The sequence below is a fragment of the Schistocerca piceifrons genome, chromosome 9, assembly GCF_021461385.2.
Source record: "Schistocerca piceifrons isolate TAMUIC-IGC-003096 chromosome 9, iqSchPice1.1, whole genome shotgun sequence".
Classification (NCBI taxonomy): domain Eukaryota; kingdom Metazoa; phylum Arthropoda; class Insecta; order Orthoptera; family Acrididae; genus Schistocerca; species Schistocerca piceifrons.
In genome coordinates, this window is record NC_060146.1 from 100616626 (window position 1) to 100642580 (window position 25955).

The following is a 25955-nucleotide window of genomic DNA, read 5'->3' on the forward strand; positions in this document are numbered from 1 at the left end:
GCAGCCATGTCATTTATCAGCTCTGTGCAGCTTCCGTACTTATGTCGGTATGACAACCAGCCAGCTGCCCACAAGAATGAATGGCCACTGCCAAGCTGTAGCCAAGAACAAAGTTGAGCACCCAGTGGCACAACATGGTGAGTTTGACTGCTTCACAACCCAAGACGTCTAAATCCTCCCCTTCACCACCAGCATTTCCTGACAAATGCAGACAGGAGTAGTCCTTGCAACGCATTATTCACTCCCATAACGTTCCTGGCCTCATCTCCATTAATCCACTGTCCCCACACCTCTACCCAACCGTTTTCCATGTCTCCACACCACCTTCATCGTACACAACAACCCACTGGCTCCTTTACAAAAATAGTGGTCATGGCACTGGGTAGGTAGGTATAGTGCCTCTAAAGAAATTGCGACTGCTGTACAATAAGTGTAAAACAAAGGATAGTGGTATTTCTGGTAAGATGTCAACTTAAATATGTTGTACAATAAGTACTTCTTGCCATACACTTCATTGGTTTTTTTTACAAGAAATGTATAATCCAATACTGTACTGCAATCCAGCCTTGTTCTATTGTATCATTTTGTACTGTGCTCCAGAGATATTGATTGATGAGGCTTATTTTCTGTGTGTCTATCTCGAAATATTTTTATTGGTGAGGTGTTGGTATAAAGTCAAACAGATGTCAATGAACTTGGTGTGGAAGAGTGCAGGTGCTGCCCTGCATTTGTTTGTAATGCTGGTCCAGCAACATAATTCTCTTTTATTGGAAATGTGCTTATCTGCCAGCCATAAGTTATAAGGATCAATGAATGGATTATGCACATGCATTCGTTCCAAAGATGCCAGACTTGCAGCTTTGTGAAAAATGCTGGATTTTGGAGCAAATTTCCCAGCTGTACATCAAACACTGTAATACCTCTCAAATATACTTACTTCCCTTTCTGTGACTGAGAGGCCTTAAGTTCTTGCATTTCAGAACCCTTCTGTCCTAATTCTTTTTTTTCAGTGGTGAGGGTTCCCAATCAGTTTCATTCATTCATTCACTCACTTATTTACTCAGGTTCCATAAATCCCATCAAAGAATGTTCAGGGATGTGGAATATGACAAGGTTTTAAGTAATATGGGGCAAAGACAACACAGAAACTTCATCTGTGTACAACATTAACAATGAATCACCACTGTTCTGCATAGTGTAAAAATTGTAAATTTGTGGTAAGATCTTATGAGGCCAAACAGCTTAGGTCATTGGTCCCTAAGCTTACACACTACGTAATCTAACTTAAACTAACTTACACTATGGACATGGACAAAACACACACACACACACACACACACACACACACACACACACACACACACACACACACAGGGACTCGAACCTCTGACGGGGGGAGCTGTGTGGACCATGACAAGACTCCTCAGACTGCTACCCCATGCAGCTGCATAGTGCTATTCATGCTTATGACATCTAAGTTCAATCACATAAGTTAGTAAGAAGTCCAATACTTTTTATTATACGGCTGTTGTTTAACTACTATTAGTAGCACAATATTTACTTGATTAAAACAGTATTTTTCAAAAAAAGTACATCTATAAATTGAACATTTTTGGAAGTGATGTATAAAATGCATATTTGAACCATCAGCTGGTTTTATTTTAAACCCAAATTCTCCCAGTTTCGGTCTTGGACATCTTCACGGATGCTATCCAAAGATACAAATAATTATATGTAATATGCAGGAGATGTTATCAGTTTTTTACAAAGAAGTACAGAATAACATGAATACTTAAAGGGTTAAAATGAATTAAGCCGTCATATTGCATTAGTCATTACTTACAATGTGTAGTGCGTATCATGAATATAAATATGACACATGACTTTGAAGGACTGACTTATACAAAATATTGAGAAGTTGGTCGAAGATCTTTAAAAGAATATTATTATTATACCAAATGACAAAAACATTCTTTTGAAGATCTTTGACCAGTTTCTCAATATTTTGTGTCAGTCAGTCCTGATCTTATCTTCACGACGGCTCTGTATACAATTTGTATTTGGATGTTTGCTTTCAGTCATGTGTCATACATTTATATTCATGAAATGCATTAGACATTTCAATTAATGACTAATGCAATATGGTGACTTAAATAATTTTAACTCTTGTAAGTATTTGTTATTTTGCACTATTTTGTTAAAAAAGTGATAACATTTCCTGCATACTACATGATAATTATATGTATCTTTGGATAGCATCCATGAAGATGCTCAAAGACCAAAACCAGTAGAATTTGGGTTTGAAATAAAAACAGCTGATGGTTGAGATATGCACTTTACCCGTCTATAAATACTGAGTCCTATTTATAGTACATTATGTCTGTCCTGATAGCTGAATGGTCAGCATGACGGACTGCCATCCTAAGGGGCCCAGGTTTGATTCCCAGCTGGGCCACAGATTTTCTCCACTCAGGGACTGGGTGTTGTTCTCTTCATCATCATTTCATCCCCATCTGGCATGCAGGTTGCCCAATGTGGCGTCGAATGTAATAAGACCTGCACCAAGGTGGCCGGACCTGCCCCGTAAGAGGCCTCCTGGCCCACCATGAATTCCTCTACTGTGCCAACCTATTCATCTCAGAGTAGCTCTTACAACCTGCGTCCTCAATCATTTGGTGGATGTATCCCAATCTCTGCCTTCCTCTCTACCTTCTACAGCTCCCTCTAGTACCATGGAAGCTATTCCATGTTTTCTTAACAGATGTCCTACCTTCCTATCCTGTCTTATCCGTGTTTTCCATATATTGCTCTCCTTGCAGATTTACCAGAGAATTTTCTTGTTCCTTACCTTATCAGTCCATCTAATTTTCAACATTTTTCTGTAGAATTGGATCTGAAATGCTTAGATTCCCTTCTTTTCTGATTTTCCTACCGTCTATATTTAACTCCCATACATTCGCAGCTGTCTTCCTTTTCATGGTATTATCATTCTTCCATCCTGGATTTTCCATTATTTGATGTCATTTAACTGTGTGTGTGTTATGGTTGAGTGTGGGCCATTGATTAGTCTCCTTGTGTTGTCAACAAGTTTTATGGCTTTTGATTTGCCCTTTAAAGACATTGGAAGATCATTCTGAGGTCAGAATCAAAATTTGGGCCCATACTGACCGCTTTGGCACTGCACGTTATGTTCCCACATTATGAGGTTATTCTCATGTGAGTTAGTCTGTTATGGAGGTAAAACTCTATCCATAGGTAAAAAGGGTGCTATTAATGCTATAAGGCTTTAGTTTGCTAAGTGGAATTTTTGATCCACACAATAAAAGCCTTTGGCAAAATCACAGTATACCAGCAGGATAATTTTTGTTGTTTTGTCCTGCTAGCACATTATTTGTAAGCAGGAGAATAGCAGTGCTGCAAAACCATATCAACAAAGCCCAAACCTCTTTGCAGTACCTTCTCTCCATCCACAAAATTCTCTTGCTATGCAATCTCAAATTCCTGGAACCCATAACACACATTGAAACTCATGCTCTCCAAGAACTAGAGCAACATGCACAACACCACCTCAAAAAACTCTTCTCCCTGCTCACTTCCTACTCCCACCTTGGAGTACCACTGTCCACCACCTCTAAAACAACCTCCAAACCTCCCCCACGTCACATCATAGCTGACCTGCTACACATACCCCACCCTCAAAACAACCGTCTCACAGAATCAAGAATGTAAATAGACCTGTAATACAGTCATGAACCTTTCCTCCAAAAGCCTTAGCCCCACAGAAATATCACTCCTTTCCAAAGGCCTCACCTTTTGCCCCATACCCAAATTTAATGATGCAGGACTTGTTAAAGACCTTATCTCCTCCTCTGGTCCCTACAGTGGAAACACTTTGTCACCACCAACCCTACCAATCAGACTCAACCAAAGACCAGTGTCGAACCCTGCCTAACTCAGTTCATTCCTCCATCCAACCGTGATCCACCCCCCTACCCACAAATCACCCCCTGTTAACTTTCCAGAATTTCTTAACTTCAAACCTTGCCCTCCATCATTCCCCAAATCCCTCAAGATGCAGGCTATCCTTACATCTGCAGAAAGAACCACAGTCCACCATCTAAAAACTGATCCCGACATAATCCTAACTGTGGACAAAGGCTCCACCATTGCTGTTTTGAATCACAAGGATTACCTGGCAGAACAACTCCACCAGCTGTCAGATACTCCCACATACAAACCTTGCCACAGTGACCCCCTTCCAGAAATTTAGCAGGATCTCCAGTCACTCCTCAGAATCTTCGGTCCATCCCAGAACCTCTCCCTGGAGTCCACCTCTGCTCACCTACCATTTCTCGCACTCCTACCTTCTACATGCTTCCTAAGTCCATAAACCCAACCGCCCGGATGCCCCAATGTGGCTCTGCCCCCACTGAGAGAATCTCTACTCTCTTAGACCAACACCTTCAACCAATTACCCAGAACCTATCTTCCTATATAAAAGATACCAACCATTTCCTCCACCGACTCTCCACAGTTCCTGTCCGTATACCACACGGTGACCTGCTTGTCACTACTGATGCCACTTCCCTTTACACTAAAATCCCTAATGCCCATGGCCTTACTGCTATTGAACACTACCTTTCCCAGTGCTCGACAGATTCCAAACCAACAACCTCTTTCCTAGTTGCTGTGACCAACTATATCCTCACCCACAGTTAATTATCCTTTGAAAGCATTAGCTAAAAGCAAATCCGGGTTACAGCTATGGGCACCCACATGGCACCATCCTATGCCAACCTATTCATGGGTCATATAGAGGAATCCTTCCTAAAAACCCAGAATCCTAAACCCCTCATCTGCTTCAGATTCATTGATGACAGCTTTGCGATCTGGATCAAGGGCGAGGACACCCTACCCACATACCACCAGAACCTCAACAACTTCTCCCCCATTTGCTGCACATGGTCCTACTCAACGCAACATGTGACCTCCACCCCAAAGATGCCTACCTCTGTCCAAATCAAACCTACTAACCACCAGCAATACCTCCACTTAGACAGCTGCCACCCATTCCATGTCAAGAAGTCTCTTCCATGCAGCCTAGCCACCTGTGGTCATTGCACCTGTACTGACGAGTGGTTCCTCTCCAAATATACCGAGGGTCTTCACAGACCGTAATTATCCTCTCAACCTTGTAAAAAAACAAATCTCCCTTGCCTTATCTTTCCAGTTTCCCACCATCTCCGTAAGTCCCACTGTCCGGTCACAGAGCAGCATTTCCCTCATATCTCAGTACCACCCACATGTGGAGCAACTGAACTACAGTCTCCGCCAGTATTTCAACTACCTCTTGTCGTGCCCTGAAATGAGAAATGTTGTGCCCACTGTCCTTCCCATCCCATCCCTACACAATATACTCGTCCATCCCTACACAACCCCTGCTCCCAACCCCTTGCTTCATGGCTCGTACCCTGTAACAGACCTAGATGCAAGACCTGTCCCATTCATCCTCCCACCACCACTACTCCAGTCCAGTCACTAACGTCACCTATCCCATCAAATTCGGGGCTATCTGTGAAACCAGTCGTATGATCTACAACCTAAGCTGTAACCCAAGTGCTGCATTCTGTGTGGGCATGACAACCTACAAGCAGTCTGTCCACATGAATGGCCAGCCACCGACAAAATGTGGCCGAGAAACAAGTGGGCCACCCTGTCGCTGAGCGTGCTGCCAAACATGACATCCTTCATTTCAGTGTCGTATGGACCCTTCGTACCAACACCAGCTTTTCTGAATTGCGCAGGTGGGGACTTTCCCTGCAATGACCTACTTTCCCGTAACACTCCTGGCCTCAACCTTTGTTAGTCACTATCCTCACCCATCCAGCCCCTTCCCTGTTCCCATTCCAGCACTGCACAGCCCTCATTCCACCATCACATCAAGTATTTTTACTTTTCTCCTTTTCTAATACCCCCCACTGCCTCCCCACATCTCCCCTGCCCTCTGTCTAACCTGCAGCATTTTACTGTCCACCACCCCTACCCTATTATCCCTCCCCTCCCCCACCCCACCCCACCCCACCCCACCCCCACCCCCACCCCCACCCCCACCCTGTTGCCACTCCCATCATGCACTGGTGCTGCTGCTCACAGTGTGGTTCCAATTGCATGAGAGTGCAGTCGTGTGTGTGTGTGTGTGTGTGTGTGTGTGTGTGTGTGTGTGTGTGTGTTGAGGAATGCCTTACTGGCCGAAAGCTTTATATATGCCTGTCTGTGACTCAGCATGTCCGCTATATGGTGAGTGGCAACTTTCCTTTTCATAATATTGTTACACTCCATCCTGGATTTTCAATTTTTTGCTTAATGTGCCAGTGTATGTTTTATGAATGTGAATTGAGTACTTTGTGTAAGCCTTCTGTTTCCCAATCAGAATGTCATAAAAATCATGTGCTATCCACTGAAGTCTTTTTCAGCCATAAGACACAATGCCCTGAATAAGTGTGACACGAGATGCAAAACCTTCATGATTCCCAGCCATCTGTGGTACTCTGTCTGTCACCACAAGACAGACCCTATTCCGTTGCAAACATGTTTTCAATGGATTCACACACCATCTCAAATTGTGCGCATCTGTGTGCGTGTAATCTGTAGCTACCACATCTAACAGCTCCTCGAAAACCTGTCTATGGCATAAACAGTCTCCTCATCAAAGTGGGCATCTAATCTCTACAGTTCTGACGTTACAACTCTTGCTCAGTTACACAGTCAACGTGTGACTATTTTATAATCATCAGAGTTATGTTGTTGTTGTTGTGGTCTTCAGTCCTGAGACTGGTTTGATGCAGCTCTCCATGCTACTCTATCCTGTGCAAGCTTCTTCATCCCCCAGTACCTACTGTAACCTACATCCTTCTGAATCTATTTAGTGTATTCCTCTTGGTCTCCCTCTACGATTTTTACCCACCACGCTGCCCTCCAATACTAAATTGGTGATCCCTTGATGCCTCAGAATATGCCCTACAAACCGATCCCTTCTTCTAGTCAAGTTGTGCCACAAACTCTTCTTCTCCCCAATTCTATTCAATACCTCCTCATTAGTTATGTGATCTACCCATCTAATCTTCAGCATTCTTCTGTAGCACCACATTTTGAAAGTTTCTATTCTCTTCTTGTCTAAACTATTTATCATCCATGTTTCACTTCCACAAATGGATACACTCCATACAAATACTTTCAGAAACGACTTCCTGACAGTTAAATCAATACTCGATAATCTAATAATAATAATAATCAATAATCTAATCTTCAGCATTCTTCTGTAGCACCACATTTTGAAAGTTTCTATTCTCTTCTTGTCTAAACTATTTATCATCCATGTTTCACTTCCACAAATGGATACACTCCATACAAATACTTTCAGAAACGCTTTCCTTGCCATTGCGTCTACATTTTATATAGTCTCTACTTCGACCATCATCAGTTATTTTGCTCCCCAAATAGCAAAACTCCTTTACTACTTTAAGTGTCTCATTTCCTAATCTAATTCCCTCAGCACCACCCGACTTAATTTGACTACATTCCATTATCCTCCTTCTGCTTTTGTTGATGATCATCTTATACCCTCCTTTCAAGACACTGTCAATTCTGTTCAACTGCTCTTCCAAGTCCTTTGCTGTCTCTGACAGAATTACAATGTCATCGGCGAACCTCAAAGCTTTTATTTCTTCTCCATGGATTTTAATACCTTCTCCAAATTTTTTTTTCCTTTACTGCTTGCTCAATATACAGATTGAATAGCATCGGGGAGAGGCTACAACCCTGTCTCACTCCCTTCCCAACCACTGCTTCCCTTTCATGTCCCTTGACTCTTATAACTGCCATCTAGTTTCTGTACAAATTGTAAATAGCCTTTCGCTCCCTGTATTGTAGCCCTGCCACCTTCAGAATTTGAAAGAGAGTATTCCAGTCAACATTGTCAAAAGCTTTCTCTAAGTCTACAAATGCTAGAAACGTAGGTTTTACCTTTCCTTAATCTTTCTTCCAAGATAAGTCGTAGGGTCAGTATTGCTCACGTGTTCCAAACTGATCATCCACAAGGTCGGGTTCTACCAGTTTTTCCATTTGTCTGTAAAGAATTCGCGTTAGTATTTTGCAGCCGTGACTTATTAAACTGATAGTTCGGTAATTTTCACATCTGTCAACACCTTCTTTCTTTGGGATTGGAATTATTATATTCTTCTTGAAGTCTGAGGGAATTTTGCCTGTCTCATACATATTGCTCATGAGATGGTAGAGTTTTGTTAGGACTGGCTCTCCCAAGGCTGTCAGTAGTTCTATTGTAATGTTATCTACACCCGGGGCCTTGTTACGACTCAGGTCTTTCAGTGCTCTGTCAAACTCTTCATGCAGTATCATATCTCCCATTTCATCTTCATCTACATCCTCTTCCATTTCCATAATATTGTCCTCGAGAACATCGCCCCTGTATAGACCCTCCATATACTCCTTCCATCTTTCTACTTTCCCTTCTTTGCTTAGAACTGGGTTTCCATCTGAGCTCTTGATATTCATACAAGTCGTTCTCTTCTCTCCAAAGGTCTCTTTAATTTTCCTGTAGGCAGTATCTATCTTACCCCTCGTGAGATAAGCGTCTACATCCTTACATTTGTCCTCTAGCCATCCCTGCTTAGCCATTTTGCACTTCCTGTCAATCTCATTTTTGAGACGTTTGTATTACTTTTTGCCTGCTTCACTTACTGCATTTTTGTATTTTCTCCTTTCATCAATTAAATTAAGTATCTCTTCTGTTACCCAAGGATTTCTACTAGCCCTCGTCTTTTTACCTACTTGATCCTCTGCTGCCTTCACTATTTCATTCCTCAAAGCTACCTATTCTTCTACTGTATTTCTTTCCCCCATTCCTGTCACTTGTTCCCTTATGCTTTCCCTGAAACTATGTACAACCTCTGGTTGTTTCAGTTTATCCAGGTCCCATCTCCTTAAATTCCCACCTTTTTGCAGTTTCTTCAGTTTTAATCTACAGTTCATAACCAATAGATTGTGGTCAGTCCACATCTGCCCCTGGAAATGTCTTACAACTTAAAATGTGGTTCCTAAATCTGTCTTACCATTATATAATCTATCTGAAACCTTTTAGTATCTCCAGGGTTCTTCCATGTGTACAACCTTCTTTCATGATTCTTGAACCAAGTGTTAGCTATTGTTAAGTTATGCTCTGTGCGAAATTCTACCAGGCAGCTTCCTCTTTCATTTCTTAGCCCCAGTCCATATTCACCTACTACGTTTCCTGCTCTTCCTTTTTCTACTGTCAAATTCCAGTCACCCATGACTATTAAATTTTTGTCCCCCTTCACTACCTGAATAATTTCTTTTATCTCATCATACATTTCATCAATTTCTTCGTCACCTGCAGAGCTAGTTGGCATATAAACTTGTACTACTGTAGTAGGTTTGGGCTTCGTGTCTATCTTGGCCACAATAATGTGTTCACTATGCTGTTTGTAGTAGCTTACTTGCACTCCTATTTTTTTTATTCATTATTAAACCTACTCCTGCATTACCCCTATTTGATTTTGTATTTATAACCCTGTATTCACCTGACCAAAAGTCTTGTTCCTACTGCCACCGAACTTCACTAATTCCCACTATATCTAACTTAAACCTATCCATTTCCCTTTTTAAATTTTCTAACCTACCTGCCTGATTAAGGGATCTGACATTCCACGCTCCGACCCGTAGAACGCCTGTTTTCTTTCTCCTGATAACGACATCCTCTTGAGTAGTCGCTGCCCGGAGATCCGAATGGGGGACTATTTTACCTCCGGAATATTTTACCCAAGAGGACGCCATCATCATTTAATCATACAGTAAAGCTGCATTCCCTCAGGAAAAATTACGGCTGTAGTTTCCCCTTGCTTTCAGCTGTTCGCAGTACCACAACAGCAAGGCCATTTTGGTTAGTGTTACAGGGCCAGATCAGTCAATCATCCAGACTGTTGCCCCTGCAACTACTGAAAAGGCTGCTGCCCCTCTTCAGGAACCACACGTTTGGCCTCTCAACAGATACCCCTCCGTTGTGGTTGCACCTATGGTACAGCTATCTGTATCGTTGAGGCCCGCAAGCCTCCCCACCAACGGCAAGGTCCATGGTTCATGGGGAAGATCAGAGTTATCAAATTCTTTTTTTTTTTTTTTTTTTTGTACAGGGGTTATTGACCCTGTGATGGCTTGCCCAGGATAGATTTTCCATTTGGAATGTGTTCCCATTCCCTCTGCTAGTAACTCTACCTACCTTTCTCAGAATGTACTCACCATGTAGTCCTGTGCACTACTCCTTAGTTATTACTCAGACTACAGATTAGTAGCAATCTATTTAAAGGTCCTAAAGTTTGTCACCACCATGACCATTCAGCATCTGTTCATCGAGGTTTTTCAGGGTAGTAGGGTGCTAACATCAATGACACGAATGGCTGTACATCTCTGTGGATAAGAAGAGATACACTTTTACACCTCCCGCCAGTCAGGAACAACCGTCATTGCTGGGAAGAAGTAGTGTTTTTACAATGAGACTGATAGATATGTTTTATGAAACAACCTCCCACAGCCTTATTTTAACCTGTAGTTACTCAGTGAATGTCTCAATTCCCTCTGCTAGTAACTCTACCTGCCTACCTTCCTCAGAATGTGCTCCCCATGTAGTCCCATGCACTACTCCTTAGTTATCACTTAGTTATTATTATGACCATTTTTACTCTTGTCTCCCTGTGGTGTCTGTTATTTATGACTTTCTATCTGAGCTTAGGCATACTGTCTGCTCAGTTTTCTTTCTCTGGGTCCCAAACCATGCTGGTATCTTGGAGATGAAGGGAGCAACTATTTGGCTAGAGTAGTGATTACTCACCTAACATTAGGTTTGACGGTCTCAGGTAAGGATTTATGGTTGCAGATAAGACCTCTTCTCACTTGGAGATGGAACATCTGTTGGGGTATTGCTTCTTCCAATAAACTCCACACTCCTCCTGGGAAGGGAGTGTTCCGATGGAACCCTTCCTGGTAAGGGGTGCCCGAGGAGACCAGTGCTTCTCCGGCTGGGGTTTGGGGACTGATGTCCCCAGTGGGTAGGGAATCAATGCTCACAAATGGGATGTGGGGGAGCAGTAACAGGAAGACCACCAACCACTAGGCATAATTGGGTGGCCCTGAGGGCTAGAAATGGAAAACATGGAGGGCAATGGCCCAGTCACTACAGGATGTCATAGTAGTAGCAAATGTCATTGTCATATGCATAGGAGATAGGTGATCATATTTCTTCCTGACGTTCAAAAACAGTGCAGTGTACTGAACAGGGGGAATAGTGCTCCCTACAACTGAAACAGATGGAAGGAGGGGCTCAAAGAGTATTTGTGTACAACTGTCAGCCACAGTCCCTACAAATGGGGCTGGCATTGCAACACAAAGACAGGTGTCTAAATCACATACATTCATAGCACCGCATGGGAGGAGGAATATATGGCTTGACATCTCAGTGAACACATCACCTATACATTTTCAGACAGCAGATCACCTTCAAAGGCCAAGGTCAAGGCTCCAATATCCACTCTGTTGTCTTTTGGTCCCAGCTGGACATGATGGAGAAAATGCACACCTTGGCACTCCAAATTAGCACACAACTCCTCATCAGTCTCTAAAAGTAGGTATCTGTGAAAACTGACACCCTGTACCATGTTCAGACATTTGGGGAGGGGGGGGGGGGGGTTATAGTGACAGGAATGTCAGCCAGCTTCTTGCAGGTGAGCAGCCTATAATGATGGAGTGAGGGAGGCTGTTTTAAGCAGAACAGGGCCACTTTCCATTTTTGAAGCTACCACTCTCCAAACTTGTCCTCAACATATCAACGGAGAATGACGACTTTACCTGGCCAGTACGCTACTGCATAAAGCCCTGTGCCCCAGCCATGATGGGCATGTATTCTTTGAATTGCAAAAGGTGTTTTCACCTCGGACATGGACAGTGTGATTCCTGCGTGGGCATGGAGATACCACTGTACAGGTACTTCACAACTCCCCCCCCCCCCCTCCTCCTCCCACGCCCCAATGGACTGAATACTGCGCTGTGTTTTATGCTTAGAACCAGTGCAAGAAAAAAGGGTGTAAAGAGAGAAAGGCACAAAGGTTAAATATGTGCTATGCTGGACAACCTTCCCTACAAGATCTGCACTTCTGTAAAATTTAGGAAAGAAGTAGCAAGTCAAACACAACAAGGGGCCTAAATAATTAATAATGGAAAATTGTAGACTGCCAGAAGGCAAGAAAACAAGAATTGCAAAAAGTGAGCCAGATCAAAGCACAGTCTGCACCAAGAAGACCATCCTACAGGAAGGTAGAGAGCAAGAAAGTTTAGTAAAAAGATAATACTTTCAGCATTGCAAGGCTGGGCCCCTGCAGTGGCCACGCATATAGTCACAAAAGAGATGTGAGCCCTCTGGGAGGAGATCTGTTAGAGCCAAAATGTTAAAGATGGGAGAAGAACTGACTCTCTTGAAGGAATTATAAAAATATGTTCAACTATCATTCGCTAGCATCGAGGATGAGGAATCAATAATGTCTTGCTTCCATTGGGTTGTTGTATGAAGATGCCTTCCACCATTGAACAGCGTGTGCACAGACAAAGAAAAAAATAGTACAGTAGAATAAAGAGCTAACCAAATAAAAAACACTTTCTTCAAGAAAAAGAAGAACCATTTCAGCTGTCCACACATCATCCACTAACATTAGAAGCAAGTACCCAGGAAGATTATGTCTGGCATGGAGAGCAAGGAGGAGGGATCATTTTATCAGAATGTGAGCTGTTGTCTGCATGGTGCCACAGCCACAATGTCGAGATGTCTCATTACATACAATAAAGCTGTGGGTTAATCTGGTATGATAGATATGGAGGTGACATAGGATGATGGACTACTTTCCGGAGGAACATCAGTGTGTACACCATCCTCGAATCTGCATCGACTTCTCCTTTGGACCAAAAGACTCAATAGACACCATGGTTTTTGACCACCTGTTCGTGGACATCCTTGATGCATTTCCATACACTGACAGCTCTATGGTCTACAGATGAGCCAGTTTTGCCTACATACATGCAAGATGCAGTGAACTGCTCTCCCACCAGAATTGGTGGCAATTGCTTGAGCCTGCAGCCACCTTCATTTTTGCACTGTTGAGTCATTCATAATTGGCAGTGACTCCTCAAATAGTTGTCAGGGTGTCAACGAGTGCTACCTTCGCCACCCATTGGTTGTGACTATCCAGGATCCATTGGTTGTCTTTGTATGGACCCTTGGTCATGTTGGGATCCCAAGGAACAAATGTGCTAACTGGTTGCCAAGATGGTTGCCAGGATGCTGACTTTGAAGATGATGCTGCCGGAACTTCACCTTCGGTCAATTCTATGTCAACAATTGGTGGAGGTTAGGAATGCAGATTGGTGTGCCCTGGTTTCTCTGAACAAACTGTGAACTATAACTGATATCATGTGGCAGTCTTCCTTTTCTGTTCTCTGTTGGTTTTGCATTAGCCATACTCAGCTGACCTATGGCCTCATCCTCTGATATGAGGATCCACCCCACTGTCACTGTGGTGCCCATCTCAAGGTGGCCCACATCCTACCTGACTGCCCCCATCTGGCTACCTTCCAGCGAAATCTTAAAATCTGCTGACAGGTACACACACTACGCCGAAGTGGCCAATTTAAAACTTTAATATTTCACCTGCGGATGTGGTTTTTCTTCTGTCTGTGACATAAGGTGCATTAGCCTCATCAGCCACTTAAATGATCTGAGGGGTGCCCCGTCTCCTGCTGTGACCCAAGGTGGCCTGTGGCTGCCCGTGATCCTTGGGCCTGGCTCCTGCCCTTTACACTTTTAAAAATCTTCTCAGTCTTTTAAATCTGTTGTTGCTTGGCGAAGTTGTCATCATTGTTCTCTTTTCTGAAGTCTTATCTTTTCCGAGCTACTTTTTTTGTGGTAATGGGTTAACGAGAAATTAAATATGTGAAAGACCTACATTTTTGTGGCAAACACTCAAATTAGCTGTAATTATGTCACAGATGTGTTTTGTAAGTTTTTGAACTTTAAATATAATAATGAGCTAATTAAATATTGTTTTTCCCCCTGATACTATTTTCCATTTTGCAAACTATAAAAACAATTTGTGAAGAAATCTCTGTGGCCAATTGTTCGCATGTTTCTGCATTACACAAATCTTACTACATTGCCATTACATCCCTTGCCTATCATTCAGTAAATGTCATGAGCAGGAGTAGGTGTGAATTAAGCAAAACCAAATTTTTTTCATAAACATTAAAACTGAAGAAGGCTTGAAGCAGTCTGGCAGAACTGTAGGCCCTCAATTGCAGCAGATTTTAGGGGAAGAGTATAAAGTTACCAACATTTTGAAGTCAAGTGCTGGGCTAAATCGAGTGATTGAGAGTTTACGGCCTTTGTGTAAGAGTTTCATGAAATATATCTGTTTGTGATAGTGGGTGGAGCAGGAAACAGCTTGGATGGAGACGGGGCATAAAACAAAGTTGGTGACTTGAGGATGATGACTTGCTTAACTTGTAGCACAATGTGAGAACAGATGAACGGTTCTGGTTGCACAGTCTGCTTCTTGTTTGGCAGTGCTGTATAGCAACCCAGTTCGGAGCTGGAGATGGTTCTGATGACTGCTGACCAGATGCATGTCATACTGGTACCAGTGGAGACATTAGGGAGATGGGGCTACATTAGGCATGGTCTGCAGCTCAGCCTAGGGGAGGTGGGTGGAGTTTGTGACTGTGTAGTAGGTAGGTGTGTACCACACACGGTCAGATACATGTTGTCATCGATAAGAGAACTAGGCCTCTTTTAGGATATATATCATGTCAACAGGCTGCCCTCCCTTAGAAGCATGTCAACCAGTTGAGACAATTCTTGGTATGCTTTACAGAGCACTAGAGTAGACACACTGAAATACAGCATATAGACCTATTATCATATGAATGCTACTGTAGAACTACCATAACCATTTCTTTTGGTTGCACAGAAATGGAATACAGAGATTCAAAATACAGTATGTTACTTTTCTAAGTATCACTGCCCACAAAAGGTGCATAGGTGCTACAATAATAGTAGTACAATGTTGTTCCTGCGACTAAAAAAAGGTTGCATTGTGCACTATTGCAGGTGAAATATCTTAAAATAATTCCATTTTGGTTCAAAGCATAGAACAATTCTACATGTTATATTTGATTATCCATGAGGGCAAAGCCTACATCTCCCCTTTTGACCCATGCTCTGACCAGTGACCAGAACAGTCATATCATATATCAGTCATTGATTGGCACAGGGGATGCTGTTCTCTTCTTCTGGTCTTGTTGTCTATCCAGTACTCAAAGCAAGGCTTTCTCTTCCCACAAAAGGTAAGTCCACTTACATTCACTCAGGCAAAAATACACTTAAATACTTTTATAACAACACACCTTCAAGACTTCCTCTTTCAATCTATACTCAGTTTTGTTGCACAATATAAAACAGCTCCAGAAAATTGAAAAAAAACTGATGTTCACACAAACTTGCATAATATCAGCTGAAGAGACACACTACTCAGAAACTCTTCACCAGAGACAACAGACTACCTCTGTATATGGGAGCTTAAACATTGCTTGCAATCACCATTATCCATCTAGGGACGAAACAGGAAACATGTTGCAGAAAACAGTGTGCAACCTTGATGTTGTTTGAGAGTAACATTGCCAAATAAGGGGTTAAATTGCTGGGAATCAAGTACTTATATCAGTAGTGGCACACATTTTAAATCTGAAGAACATCTGCTCACAATATATACATTTTGAATTGGTGACTGCTGAACTAACAAAGCTAGACATCCATAAGAAGCTAATCATTCGGCACATGTACCACTCACCTATTAGTAATGTGGATAGCTTCTGCAACAAACTGAAGTCCTGGTAAGAGTTTCGTCTCCCAAAACTAACATACTGATATGTTAATTGTAACAGAGGTGTTGAGAGTGAAATTAATAACAATTTATAAACATTTTAAATGTTTAGAATACTTTGGTGTGGCACAAAGCTAAAATCTGTTACTATACTCCAATGAAAATTACTTTGTGTTTGATGTTTCAGCGAGGCAAGTGATAGGGGCAAGCCGCAAAACAATTGTAGTTCTTTCTCAAGTGCCATGCTCTACTGTGTTGCCTGTTTTGTGGGATGTGTGCAGTGACTTGTGAAGTGTAGCTGGCCACACGCTGGCAACACTTGCACTCGCCACTGTAATGTGTCGATTGCAAAGTAATTTTAATCAGAGTATAGGGTACCAAAACGTTCAGCATCAGTCTGACAATATACTTGCAGATATAGGCAGGGAAAATTGTGAAGTACTAGTATTTGTGAAAAAATCTGGCCCTCTGTGAACATTGTCAGATCATATAGGTAAAGGCAGGCATGGTAAAATCTGCAACACTACAGGCCTACAAAAGGATCTTCTCAGAACATAAAATATGTATTTCTTCTGTGGTATTGGCAGAGCAAACCTGGGATGAAGTATATGTGGAAAGCAATGTAGATGCTAATTTCTCCAGATCCTGTAAATTGTTTAAATTAATTTTTGAGCAAATATTTCGAAAAGTAGCCTCTTCAGTAGCAGTAGCTAAGGACAGTAGACAGATAATTGCATGTATTTGAAAGTCTTCACAAACACTTAAATTTTGCAGTTCTTTACAAAAGCACTGCACCAGTCCACAGTTTCTAGATTCCTATACGGGTAAAAAAATATACAAGGGAGAACTGCTTTATGCAGAGAAAAAAACATTCAATAACAAAGTGTGTGGTCTCAGCTCTCTGAGACTGCAGGTGTGTGTGTGTGTGTGTGTGTGTGTGTGTGTGTGTGTGTGTGTGTGTGTGTGTGTGTGTGTGTACTGCTGACAAAGGCCTCAATGGCCAAAAGCTTTAATTGTGTGAATCTTTTTATTGTGCCTATCACGACTCAGCATCTCCGCTATATGGTGAGTAGCAACTTTCCTTCTCTGTTATTGTTACATTCAATAACAAAGTAATATATAATGCAGAAAATAAAAGAAATTTACTAAAGGATGTCATAAAACATGAAACTGGGAATGGCAGACACAGATAAAGTAACATACAAATTAAAAGTGGGGTGGAGGACAGAAAATCCTCATGAATTGACAAATTTTGTAAAGTGACTATTTCTCTGGTATTCCAGAGAAGTTGCAACATCTTCATAAAACATGTGTTGTTTCTCACAACAGAGCTTGAAGTTACAAAAACAATGTAGAAATCAAAAAATAAGAAGTCAGCAGGTATAGATGAGGTTCCAGTCTGTTCTGAAGGCATGCATCAACACCATACAGGCCCCCTTAAACAATAAATTAATCCCTTAAATCAGGTATTTTTCCATATGTGTAAGAGGAAAAGCACTATGTGGCTGGACAATGGGACTTTGTTTTTGTGGTTGGGAGGGTATGTACAGTCCGTGAAGGCGTTAGTGAGGGTCTTGGTATATTTCGATATGGTCTACTTTTCATTACAGGTTTGACGGCCACAGGTGGCTAGGCTGTATGGAAGAGACTTTTAAGTATGGAATAGGTGACAGCTATCAAAGTGGAGGTATTGTAGGTGGTTGGTAGGTACAGTATGGACAGAGGTACCAAAGTAGCCATCTTTGAGGTGAAGGTCAACACTGAGGAAGGTGACTTGTGGTGTTGAGTAGGACCAGGTGAAGTAAATGGGGAGAAAAGGTTTGAGGTTCTGGAAGAATGTGGATAGGGGTCCTCACCCTCGATCCAGATGACAAAGATGTTATCAGTGAATCTCAACCAGGTGAAGGGTTTTAGATTGTGGGTGTTTAGGAAGGATTCCTCTAGATGGCCCATGAATAGGTTAGCATAGGTTGGTGTTGTGTGGGTGCCCATAGCCGTACCCTGTTTGTAGGTAATGCCTCCAAGGGAGAAGTATTTATGGATGAGGATATAGTTTGTCAACACAACTAGGAAGAAGGTTGTAGGTTTGTAATCTGTCAGGTGTTGGGACAGGTAGTGCTGAATAGTAGTAAGGGCATAGGCATTAAAGATGCTGGTGTAAAGGGAGGCATCATCCATAGTGATGAGCATGCCACCATGTCATAAACAAACTGGAACTAGGGAGAGTCGGTAGTGGAAATGGTTGGTATCTTGTATGCAGGTAATAGGATGAAGGTGTTGGTCTGTGATAGCAGAGGTTCTCAGTAGGGTCACAGCAACAGACTACAATGGGGCATCCTGGGTGGTTGGATTTATGGACTTCAGGAAGCATGTAGAAGGCAGGGAGTGGTAGGTGTGTGTCTAAGGATTTGAGGAGAGACTGGAGATCATGCTGGATTTCTGGAATGGGTCTGTGTAGCAGGGTTTGTAGGCGGATGAGTCTGACAGCTGGTGTAGTCCTTCTGCCAGATAATCCTTGCGGTTCAAAGCAACAGTGGTGGAGCCTTTGTTAGCAGTAGGATTATAAGTTTGGGATTGGTTTTTAGGTGGTGTGATTGCTGTTCTTTCTGCGGATGTGAGGTTAGTTTGTAACTATTTCCTCAACCACAATTACTTCTCCTTTAAAGGTCTTACCTAGAAGCAAATCCAGGGTCCAGTTATTGGCACCCGCATGGCACCATCCTATGCCAACTTACTCATGAGCCATTTAGAGGTATCCTTCCTAAACACCCACAGTCCCAAACCCCTCACCTGGTTCAGGTTCATTGATGACATCTTCATGATCTAGATTGAGAGTGAGAACACCCTATCCACATTGCTCCACGACCTCAGCATGTTCTCCCCCATTTGCTTCACCTGGTCCTGCTCAACCTAACAAGCCACCTTCCTCGATGTTGACGTGCACCTCAGATATGTTTACGTTAGTACCTTCGTCAGCATCAAACCTACCAACCACCGACACTACTTCCACTTTGATAGCTGCCACCCATTCCATACTAAGAAGTCCCTTCCATACAGCCTAGCCACCCGTGGACATCACATCTGTAGTGATGAGTAAACCCTCTCAAAATATACTGAGGGTCTCACTATGGCCTTCAAGTACTGTAAATACCTTCCCGACGTTGTACAGAAACTAAGTCCGAATGTTTGGCCACAGAGGAGTATTGCCCTCGTGATTCAGTATCATCCAGGACTGGAGCAACTGAATCTCATTTGCCAGAGTTTAGACTGCTTCTTGTTGTGCCCTGAAATGAGGAATGTCCTACCCACTATCCTTCCCACCCCTCCTACAGTGGTATTCTGCCGCCCACTGAACCTACACAATATCTTCATCCATCCCTACACAACCCTTGCTCCCAGCCCCTTGCCTCATGGCTCAATACCTGTAATAGACCTGGAAGCAATACCTGTTCCATCACCCTCTCCACCTATCCCATCAAAGGCAGCGCTATGTGTGAAACCAGCTAGGCAACAACCACTGTTCTGCATTTTATGTGGGCATGACAACCGACAAGCTGTCTGTCCGCATGAGTGGCCATCGACACTGTGGCCAAGAAAAAAGTGGACCACCCTGTTGCTGAACACATCCTTTTCATAATGAACAAATAAATTGGTTTGATAATAGTCACCGGCACTTGTTTTGATTTTCAGATTTGAACTCATTGGGAAACTTGCCACTTTAATATTACCTGTATGCTGTAGACTCCTTGTCCTGGTTATGTTCCAAAATTGGCCCTTTCTGTCCCAAAAAAATCGAGAGCATCACTTTTCCTGCGGAAGGTTGATTTTTGAATTTTTCACTGGAGGTATGGGGTATTTCCATTGCATGCTCTTTGGTTCAAAGTTAATACTTCATGTTGCTTCTCCAGTAATTATTCAAATGCCCCCAGTAACATTATGGACTGGTAGCTGCTGACAGATTCTCACATGTTGTGCATGTGCTCTTCATTTAATTGTTTTCAGCCTATTCTAGATATCATACACAGAACCATGACAGTCGTGCACTTGGTTTGCCACTTTACCAACAGTCGCTCATCAGTTATCCAAAATCGGCTCGTAGACTTGCTTAATGTTGGCATCGGTAGTGGGTGAGACTGGATGTCTTGATCTTCTCTAGTTGTTCATTCTTGTTTGGATGCTTTTGACTTGTTTTGCACACTATTAAATACTTATTGATCATAGAGCTTCGCAACTGTATTGTGAGTTTCCTGTGGATTAAATGTCGTGCTACATCTTGAGACCACAAAATCCAGATGAGAGAATGCTACATGTTACTGGTCCAAACGGAGAGTGACACTGCTTTGTGGCTCTACATTGCAGAAGTACAGACCAAACTAATGTGATAGTGCTGAAAGCCACTACAAGCGAAGAGAGGAGTTTGGAAAAATTACAAACTGTTTTGTCTTGGAGATAAAGTGGTTGACATGCAATCATACTTTTTAATAAAATTTCTGTGAAACAAATTACCTGAGCACTTCATAATGTAGTAACTGGTTTCAATCAGCCAGTGTTAATTTAAAGGCTAAAGACAAATGCTGCAAGAGGGTTTCTGGTGCATTGTCATGAATACTGTTGACAATATTGTTGAAATAACAGAAATCCCTTGGAGCATTGGCATTTAGTCTGAAAATAACTACTGGCTGGTCAAAACCAGTTATGGCATTGTGAAACGTCTGTGTGATTGTGTTGCAGAAAATAAGTAAAATAGATGAAGGAGAATGGTGCCACTAGCAGCTGTCAAACACACTAAGCCATAAAAACAACCTAAAGATGATTAGAATGAAAGTGCAGTTAGTTATTGACTTACCCTTGTAAAAGAAGCAATTGGCATTAAAATCTCAGAAATGCTCTTCAATAAAAACGACAGCCTGTAACTTAGCACAGCATTAGATCCAGTCATTGGATGGTTGGAGCACACACACCTTTGGTTATAGACTTAACCAAGGACATCACAGCTAGAATGCGGTGAGGTGGTCAAAAACACACTAATAGAATTCATGCTGTCCTCAATCACATATCTACCTGCAACAGTGCTGCAGATTAACTAAATTTAATGTTAAGATAAGAGAAATATATTGAGTTATTAAGGAAAAATCAATTTCCTAATGGAATTGGCTCAATGTTTGTTTTTAGTGAGAGGACTGGATCATATTTTCAAAGCTATGGAATGAAACACTTACTTTTAGCTCACAAATTCTTGTAGTACACTAATCTTTAAAAACATACTCATACCAATAATTTATTTAAACAATGGAAACTCCAGGTTGGAATATCAAAAATATAAGGAAAAGATAGATTGCTATTTACTGTAAAGGTGACACGTTGGGTTTCAGACAGGCACAACAAAGGGATCACATCTCTCTGGAAGAGACAGGTGCAAGTCCTGCCCAAGCCACCCACCCAGCACTTCCTATTCCAGTCTTGTCACAGGCTTATCCTTCCCCATCAGAGGCAGGACCACCTGTGAAAGTAGCCATGTCATTTACCAGCTCTGCTGCAACCATTGCACAGCTTTTCATATTGGTATGATTACCAACCAGGACAGTATGAACAGCCACTGCAAAACCGCAGCCAAGAGCGAAGTAGACCATCCTGTGGCCCAACGTGCAGCTGAACGTAACACACTTGATTTCAATGGCTGCTTCACTACCTGAGTCATGTGGATACTTTCCTTCACATCCAGCTTCTCTTAACTGTGTAGATGGTAGTTATCCTTACAACACATTCTCTGCTCTGGAAACCATACTGGCCTCAACTTATGCTAACTTACTGTTGGCACACCCTCCACTTGACAATTTCCGTCTCCTCTGTCCCATCACCTCCTCCCTATTCTTGTCCCCCTCACCTTTTTTGTGTGACACCCTCTGCCAACGCACCCAGCCGTCTTTCCTGTTCTTTTCCTGTTTCACTCCCCACCTCCCTGCCCCTAAACCTTTTGATGCTGTGTCCGTTGGCAGTCTAGTCTTCTCTCCTCCACCCAAACTGTGCTATCCCACCAATAATATATTTTTTGTTTAAAATAGATTCTGATTGCTCCATACTTTAACTACTAGCGTGCATGGCCCTGCACAGGCCCTAATGTAAGAGTGTAATAACTCATTATGTCAAATACATTTTTAAACACAAATATTGTTGATAAGACTTTATTGTGACTGTTATTGATTTTGGATGAACCAACAAGTTTACTGTTATTGTCACAGTTTGTTTATTTCCAGAAAATGTTTTGAAGGTTTAAATATCCATCAATAGGGGAATTTGTTAGGGAACACATTACATATATGACACATCATATACATATAATAGTATTTAAAAAGTGTGATAACATGTGAATAATGTGCCACAACAGAGAAAGGAGCCTATGACCACTGGAGACGGTGCAACAGGTTACTCAAAAGTTGTAACAAAACACTTACATCCTAAGACTATAATAACCCTCACAAATCTGGCTGAGGTTATACATTTAAACCTTTGAAACACATTATGGCAATCAATATAAAGTGACTGGTAATAGTAAACTTGTTGTTCATTCAATAAATATGTTATTAGAATTCACACTTTTGTAAAACTGTAATGAAAAATTATATATTCACAAAAACTCAAATGTGACAGTAAGTTTTACAGTAGTTAAGTAAATCTTTTACACTATATGTATTCTTATAAAATTTTTTATACAAAACTTCATACAGTATTAACTTTAAACAGTTACTTTTGGAATATGTAAATTTCTGGTATATTTCGTAATTATTTTGATTCCTAATGTTTATGCATGGTTCTTTGCTTAGGATACATTTTTTGATACAACTAGTTACATTGTAAATCATGTTAAACGTTCTTAACTACAGCTCTGTTTACACCTATAAGAATTGATTTCATTTTTATGTAGTGTGTTTCCAGAACATTTCTATTGTACAATTTTCTATATTTCATAGTAAACAGTTATAAGAGTGAATTATCATCTTCTTGGAAATGAAATTATCATTTTAACAGGGCGGAGATCGTAGCCAAATGATAACATCATACTCAATACAACATATCAATTAACACATTAAAGACTATTGTATACTCCTATATAAACTCTTAAGACTATTAAGTTATAACATCTATCAGCTATCACTTGTTTAAGGAGAACTAAATCAAAAGCTCATAGGATTTTGACCTCTCAACCCAGCTGCAAGGCCAGGACTTTATATTTATTCATGTCACCACAGATACGTGCCTTCATGTGTTTGTATCTCATCCATTTTGTGTCTCATTCTGAAATTGCTTATACTTCTTTTATTGCCCCTGGACACACAAATTAAAACTCTTTTATTGCCCCTGGACACACAAATTAAAACAGCAGTGAAGATCTGTTACCCAGTCTCACTTACTCCCTCACATGAACTTGTTTTTTGTGAGCTTCTATTTTCTGAACGTAAATAACAGTTCAGTCCTTCTAACCGCAGTGTTTCAGGTTCAGCCATCATGTCAACAACAGACGAGAGTTCGAAAACCCCGGCATGTGACTTGGTTGCTCTCCTGGATGCCAGAGATGCAGCACTCATAACACTGGTGGCGGGAGAGATGCAGCTGGCTGTACACAGATCCGTCTTGGTGGCCAAAAGCCCAGTGTTCAGTGCAATGCTGGCTCACGACATGTTGGAGGCCAACAGCGGTCGCATAGTCATCACAGATGTCGACCCGGAGGTGCTGCAGCAGCTGCTGCTGTTCATGTACCAGGACAGCACTCCGCAACTCTGCAGTATGGCACCACAGCTCTTGATGGCCGCAGACAAATATTGCTTGCCTGACTTGAAGGCACAGTGCGAATTGCAACTGATCCAAGATCTGTCTGTGGAAAATGTCACGTCAAGTGCCTCAATCGCGTTGCGGCACTCTTGCTGTCGGTTAAAGGAAGTGTGTGGCATCTACATGCAGGCCAACTTTACCAAGGTGATGGGCACTGAGGGGTGGGCAGAAGCAGTGAGAAAGCACCCTGAAGAGTTTGTGGAGGTCACTCGTTTGGTTGCAGCAAAACCATCAAAACCCAGGTTTGTAACCTACCATAAACCGCACCTTCGTAAATGTCATCTACATCTACACTCTGTAACCCACTATAAAATGTCTAGTGACGGGTACACTCTTTATTGAACGAGCTTAAAATTTTTCCATTGAATATGGAAAAATGGTTGCAACATCTCTCCTATCAAACTGTTACTTGTCAGAATGTTTTACCTTGGTCTGTGTGCTGGAAGTACACTTAGTATGCTAGAGTTGAATTTATATGTTTAAAAAGAAAGGTGAAATGTCACAACTTTCCACACATTTTTGCAAGATGGTGAACATAATTCTTTGCCTGCCACATACAGTTTTTTTAGCCTTTTAACTACTTTGATGTGACTGTAATAAGCCTGTGACAAATTTACCTTCCTTGGTATTTGCTCACGCTCCAATCTTCCTTTATGGATATGCATTTGTATAATGAAGCGCAAGCACAGTGGCGTATAAGGTACTGGAATGGTGTTCATCACTCCATCCTACCCTACAGACTGACATTTTCCACAGTTGCCCCTAAATCACTCAAGACAAACGACAGGAAGGTCCTCTTGAATAGGAAAGGGCCAAATCATTCCTCTTCCTTCCTCAATACAACTTTGAGGGCAGCCTGTACACACACACACACACACACACACACACACACACACACACACACAGACAGAATCTTAAGTGTGGTAGTCCATTCCTCATCTGTCTCACTGTGATTCTCTGCCAATTCCATATGTCACACCAATCTAAACCGCAGGTACAAGCTGCAACAAGTTTCCCCACCCTAGTTTTGGGAGCCCTGTGACAATCACGTGCTCTCGTATCCTGTAGGAGTGTACCACCTTCACTGACACAGGGAAAGTGTTGGAGCTGACCTGTCATTCCTTGTAATCCTAATAGTGTCCAGGTGGAAAGATGGATTTTAAATTTTCCTGTCAGAGTGAGTTGTTTACATTTATCGGACATCTCCACCAGTGTAGTCTACCTGGCTCTCGGATAGGGCATGAGCGTCTCCTTCTACTACAGTTTTAAGTCTGGGGACCCTCAACTTTGCCTGGGCAAAAGATTATTATGAGCCCTGACATACATACTCAGTGTTAATACTACCATTGGACTTAATTGCTTGTTGGAAATGTTACAGTGCCTCTTGTATTAGATAGTAGACTGGTGGATTCTGCTGACCTGGTACAATGGGAGGGGGAGTCTGGTTGGGGGGGGGGGGGGGGGGGGTGTGCTTTCTGTCACATGGCAAGCCGATGCTAGCATCAAATTGCTCAGGGCTGACACCTACCCACCCTCTTACCTTTATTCCTTGCCTGTAAATAATTTATTCTTATTATATTTTATTCCTGACCTATGCCAGTTTTCTTTTCTGCATCTACATTGATACTCTGCAGTCCACTGCACAGCATATGGTAGAGGGTACCTGGCACCAGTAATGGTCATTCCCATTCCTGTCCTACTCACAAATAGAATGAGGAAAAAACGACTGTATATATGCTCCGTACAAGCCCTAATTTCTCGTATAATATTTTTGTGGTCCTTATGCACAATATATGTTGGCAGCAGTAGATTCATTCTGCTGTCAGCTTTGAATGACAGTTCTCTTAATTTTCTCAATAGTGTTCCTCAAAAAGAACATCACCTTCCCTCCAGGGATTCCATTTGAGTTCCTGAAGAATGTCCATAGCACTTGCATGGTGTTCGAACCTATCAGTATTATGTTCAAACCTACCAGTAACAAATCTGGCAGCCCACCTCTAAATTGCTTTGATGTCTTCCTTTAATCCGACCTGATATTGATCGTAAACACTTGAACAGTACTCAAGAACAGGTTGCATTAGCGCTGGTATGTGGTCTCCTTTACAGATTAACCACACT

The 25955-nt window shown here is 42.0% G+C and overlaps 1 protein-coding gene across 1 annotated transcript in view; it reads left to right on the forward strand.

The window, feature by feature from the left end:
- LOC124717121 (serine/threonine-protein phosphatase 6 regulatory ankyrin repeat subunit A-like) overlaps nt 1–25955 on the forward strand; it is a 121294-nt gene that overhangs the window by 14610 nt on the left and 80729 nt on the right. Inside the window, exon 2 of the mRNA XM_047243853.1 lies at nt 23495–24079. The gene's annotated coding sequence lies outside the window, so the exon portion shown is untranslated. The remainder of the gene's footprint in view (nt 1–23494; nt 24080–25955) is intronic.